The sequence below is a fragment of the Ovis aries genome, chromosome 2 (assembly GCF_016772045.2).
Source record: "Ovis aries strain OAR_USU_Benz2616 breed Rambouillet chromosome 2, ARS-UI_Ramb_v3.0, whole genome shotgun sequence".
Classification (NCBI taxonomy): Eukaryota; Metazoa; Chordata; class Mammalia; order Artiodactyla; family Bovidae; genus Ovis; species Ovis aries.
The window spans coordinates 157,400,418-157,406,136 of record NC_056055.1 but is presented as its reverse complement, the minus strand read 5'-3'; the positions used below and the strand labels follow the sequence as shown (position 1 = coordinate 157,406,136).

Below are 5,719 nucleotides of genomic sequence, written 5' to 3'. Positions count from 1 at the left end.
CGGCAGACTGCAAGCAGTTCCCCTAAAAGAGAAGATCTGAACTGAGATTTGAGATTCCAGCCACCCTGGGCAAGAAAGAGCTTGCCGTTTAAGTCTAACCCATTAGTATCCTGCCATAACAAAACCTTAGCACACTCTGGAGAAATACAAAAGAATCCAGAGTCTTGAATTGCACAGTGTAACACTGATAATCCCTAGGATTCAATCCAAATTTTCTTGACATTCAAAGTATCAAAGAAATGTAAGAGAAAAGATAATCAATAGAGTATCCCAGATGACCCACAAGTTGGAAATTCCAAAGACTTTGAAGCAGCTATTGTACTATGCTCAGTGAGGTAAAGGAAGATGTTACTGGAATGAAAGGATAAGAAATATCAGCAGAGAAATAGAAACTCTAAAAATAAATAGAATAGAAATTCTGGACTGAAGAATTCAACATGTGAGATAAAAATTTCATTGGGTCAACCTAAAGCAGAATGGAAATGATGGGGAAAGAATTAAAGAACTAGGAGACAGGAAAATGGAAATTGTTCAGTCTGAAGAACAGAAAGAAAAAAAGAGTTAAAAATATAAAGAACAGGAGTAATATCAAATAATATAACATGTGTAATTCATAAATAAAAGTTGAAAAAAATTAAAGGGAGAAATAGACAAATCCATAATTATAGCTGGAGATTTTAACACAGAGAGATCTCTCAAACTGATAAGGCAATTGGAAAAAAAATCAGCAAAGACATACTGATTATGAACATTGTTAACCACCTTGACCTAACTGGTGATGTTGAATGTTTATATTTGAAAAGAAGAAAAGTTTTAAATCAATGACCTAAACTTTAGCCAAAGAAGCCGGAACAGCAAATCTATGTAGAAAACTTAAAAGGCAGTGTGAGGCAGAAAATTTACTAGTTATTATCGTTTATGAATTGGAATGCAAAAATTGTAAGACTATTAGCAAATCAAATCCAGGTAAAAAAGATAATGCTTCTTCACAAAACTGGGTTTAACTTCAGGAATACATGGTTTAATTTACCACTTTAACATTTTAAAGGAGAAAAAAATCATATGGTTATCTTCATACATGCAGAAACTGTATTTGATAAAATATTTGTGATCACACTCTAAGAAAACTAAAAACAGGACTTTCTAAATTTGATAAAGGATGTAAATAAAATAAAACATCAAAATTTTATTTGTGGAACAATGAAAGCTTACTCTTGATATCAGGAAAAGGCAAGGATATCCACAATAGCTATTTCATTCAGTAGTATACTTAGTGTCCTAGACAACACAGAAGAGTATAAAGAAAAGGAATAGAGGTGAAAAGGAAGAAACAAAAAGTCCATTTTGCAAGTAATATGATTGCTCCAGAATAATAGAACTCATAGTAGTCTATGAATTACTAAAAATAATTTCAAAATATGGCACATGGCTGAATACATCAATATCAGTACATTGCATTTGTATAAACCATAAACAAATGGTTCAAAATGAATTCTTAAAAGTTCATTATATATATGTATACATCTTAGGTTTGGTATTATATATACACACATATATATATATATAATGTTGCTCAGAGAAAGAATCACTGGTAGGATTATTTAAACACTAGTTTGTTTTTTTTTTTAAATAATAGACAGGTTTTAATTTGTATTAAAGCAATCTTGAGAAAGAAGAATGGAACAGGAGGAATCAACTTGCCTGACTTCAGGCTCTACTACAAAGCCACAGTCATCAAGACAGTATGGTACTCGCACAAAGACAGACATATAGATCAATGGAACAAAATAGAAAGCCCAGAGATAAATCCACACACATATGGACACCTTATCTTTGACAAAGGAGGCAAGAATATACAATGGAGTAAAGACAATCTCTTTAACAAGTGGTGCTGGGAAAACTGGTCAACCACTTGTAAAAGAATGAAACTAGATCACTTTCTAACACCGTACACAAAAATAAACTCAAAATGGATTAAAGATCTAAATGTAAGATCAGAAACTATAAAACTCCTAGAGAATATAGGCAAAACACTCTCAGACATAAATCACAGCAGGATCCTCTATGATCCACCTCCCAGAATTCTGGAAATAAAAGCAAAAATAAACAAATGGGATCTAATTAAAATTAAAAGCTTCTGCACAACAAAGGAAAATATAAGCAAGGTGAAAAGACAGCCTTCTGAATGGGAGAAAATAATAGCAAATGAAGCAACTGACAAACAACTAATCTCAAAAATATACAAGCAACTTATGCAGCTCAATTCCAGAAAAATAAACGACCCAATCAAAAAATGGGCCAAAGAACTAAATAGACATTTCTCCAAAGAAGACATACGGATGGCTAACAAACACATGAAAAGATGCTCAACATCACTCATTATTAGAGAAATGCAAATCAAAACCACAATGAGGTACCACTTCACACCAGTCAGAATGGCTGCGATCCAAAAATCTGCAAGCAATAAATGCTGGAGAGGGTGTGGAGAAAAGGGAACCCTCCTACACTGTTGGTGGGAATGCAAACTAGTACAGCCACTATGGAGAACAGTGTGGAGATTCCTTAAAAATTGCAAATAGAACTACCTTATGACCCAGCAATCCCACTGCTGGGCATACACACCGAGGAAACCAGAATTGAAAGAGACACATGTACCCCAATGTTCATTGCAGCACTGTTTATAATAGCCAGGACATGGAAACAACCTAGATGTCCATCAGCAGATGAATGGATAAGAAAGCTGTGGTACATATACACAATGGAGTATTACTCAGCCGTTAAAAAGAATTCATTTGAATCAGTTCTGATGAGATGGATGAAACTGGAGCTAATTATACAGAGTGAAGTAAGCCAGAAAGAAAAACACCAATACAGTATACTAACACATATATATGGAATTTAGGAAGATGGCAATGACGACCCTGTATGCAAGACAGGAAAAAAGACACAGATGTGTATAACGGACTTTTGGAATCAGAGGGAGAGGGAGAGGGTGGGATGATTTGGGAGAATGGGAATTCTAACATGTATACTATCATGTAAGAATTGAATCGCCAGTCCATGTCTGACGTAGGGTGGAGCATGCTTGGGGCTGGTGCATGGGGATGACCCAGAGAGATGTTGTGGGGAGGGAGGTGGGAGGGGGGGTCATGTTTGGGAACGCATGTAAGAATTAAAGATTTTAAAATTAAAAAAAAAAAATTAAATTAAAAAAATTAAATAAAAAAAATTAAAAAAAAAAAAACTAAATGAGGGCGTTGCGGGTAAGCTCATGTGCGGCGTTGGCTGAGTCGGCTGCAGCGGGAGACTTTGGTGCAGTGTCTCACACCATCTTGCTGGAACAGCCTACCAAGAGGCCAGAAGGCAGAACTTAGGCTGACTATGAATCTGTGAATGAGTGTATGGAAGGTGTTTGTAAAATGTATGAAGAACATCTGAAGAGAATGAATCCCAACAGCCCCTCTATCACATATGATGTCAGTCAGTTTGATTTTATTGATGACCTGGAAGACCTCAGCTGCCTTGTTTACTGAGCTGATAGCCAGACATACCAGCCTTAAAGCAAAGATTGGATTAAAGAGATCTACGTACTCCTTCGTGGACAGGCCCAACAGGCTGGGAAATAGTTGAGTTTGGAAGTATTAGGGGAACAGGGGTGGCTTGGAACACAGGTGTGTGCAGTGTTTTGTAGTGGAAGTTTTGTATTATAGTTATCCTGTTTCCATTTTGGTATACCCTAGCCAGAATTGAATGTGTTAGATAAAATGTGATGATCTTGTTCAATCTGAAAACCCCTTTGCCCCCCCTTTTTTTTTACTTGAACATTTTTATGATGATTTAGATGAAAGTTGGTTTTTGTCAGTTAATGTTAGTTCCAGTCCCTCAAACTGTTCATACCTGCTTTATAACATCCACTGTACTAATCCTCCTTCAAATTAGGGTGGGGAGTGGAGGCGCAGTTTAGTTACGTCCTCAAGATAAAGTCTTGGTGAAAAACAAATAAATGTCCTTTAGTTATTAAAAAGAAAAAAAAAATGACTGGGGCTTCCCGGGTGGCTCAGCGGCAAAGAATCCACCTGCAATACAGGAGACATTGGTTTAATCCCGGGGTCGGGAAGACCCCGGGAGAAGGAAATGGCAACTTACTCCAGTATTCTTGCCTGCAGAATCCCATGGACAGAAGAACCTGGTGGACTACAGTCCACAGGGTCCCAAAAGAGTCGGACACTTAGCAGCTGTATAATAACAACAACAGAACAAGAGAACTAGTTAAATGTTAAAAGAGTTACTTATGTTGTGATCATTAATGTGCTCTTTGTTTCTGAATAAAAATATAAATAGAGTATATTTTGCAGAATATTTTTTTAAAAATCACAATAACAGCATCAAAAATATTAAGTACCTAGCAATAAATATTATAGTTATAAATAAAAATTTATAAGATAGGACTTCCCTGGTGGTCCAGTGGTTAAGAATCTGCCTGCCAATGCGGGGGACATGGGTTTGCTCCCTGGTCCAGGAAGATTCTACATGCAGTGGAGCAACTAAGCTGGTGTGCCACAACTCCTGAGCCCACATGCCTCAGAGCCTGAGGGCCGCAACAAGAGAAACCATTGCAATGAGTAGCCCATGCACCATAGCTAGAGAGCAGCCTCCGTTTGCCTCACTAGAGAAAGCCCACAAACAGCAACAGAGACCCAGCACAGCAAAAAATAAATAGTTCATAAAAAATCTATAAGATAAATTTATAAACCTTATTAGAAAAAACCCTTAACTATCACAGAGAAGCTATGTTAATTAACAAAAGACTCATTATTGTAGTGATGTCTTTTCTCCTAAGACTGATCTGTAGATTTAGTAAAGTTCCAATCAGTATTTCAAGGGTACTTTTTTTGTTGAATTTGAGCAAACTAATCCGAAACGTTAAATTGGAAGAGCAAAGAGAGGTAATAACCAAAGCCCTCTTGAAGAAGATTAATAAAGTGGAGCATTTTAACCTACCAGCTATAAAATGATTTATAAAATTATAGTATTTAGAATGGTGTAGTATTTGCACAGCAACAGGCAAAAAGGCCAATGGGCAGAACTGAGAGCCCAAATATGGATATTTGATGCCTGATTTTATCAAAGAGGGAGGGAGATGAAATTACACCCCCTACCTCTCATCAGACACACAAAAATGATGGTTTACAGATCTCATAAAAAAGCAATACAATGAAAATTTTAGAAGACAATATTGGATAATATTTTATACCGTTATAGTGGTAAGAGATTTCTTTCTTTTTTTTTAATTTTAATTTTAATTTTTTAGTTTTTTATTTTTTTAATTTTAAAATCTTTAATTCTTACATGCGTTCCCAAACATGAACCCCCCTCCCACCTCCCTCCCCATAACATCTCTCTGGGTCATCCCCATGCACCAGCCCCAAGCATGCTGTATCCTGCTTCAGACATAGACTGGCGATTCAATTCTTACATGATAGTATACATGTTAGAATGCCATTCTCCCAAATCATCCCACCCTCTCCCTCTCCCTCTGATTCCAAAAGTCCGTTATACACATCTGTGTCTTTTTTGCTGTCTTGCATACAGGGTCGTCATTGCCATCTTTCTAAATTCCATATATATATGTTAGTATACTGTATTGGTGTTTTTCTTTCTGGCTTACTTCACTCTGTATAATCAGCTCCAGTTTCATCCATCTCATCAGTACTGATTC

General features: G+C 36.4%; 1 pseudogene; it reads left to right on the top strand.

Annotated features, from left to right (window-relative positions):
- The first annotated feature begins 3,248 nt into the window (after nt 1-3,248).
- LOC101112634 (enhancer of rudimentary homolog) lies at nt 3,249-3,626 on the top strand (annotated as a pseudogene).
- The last annotated feature ends 2,093 nt before the right edge of the window (nt 3,627-5,719 follow it).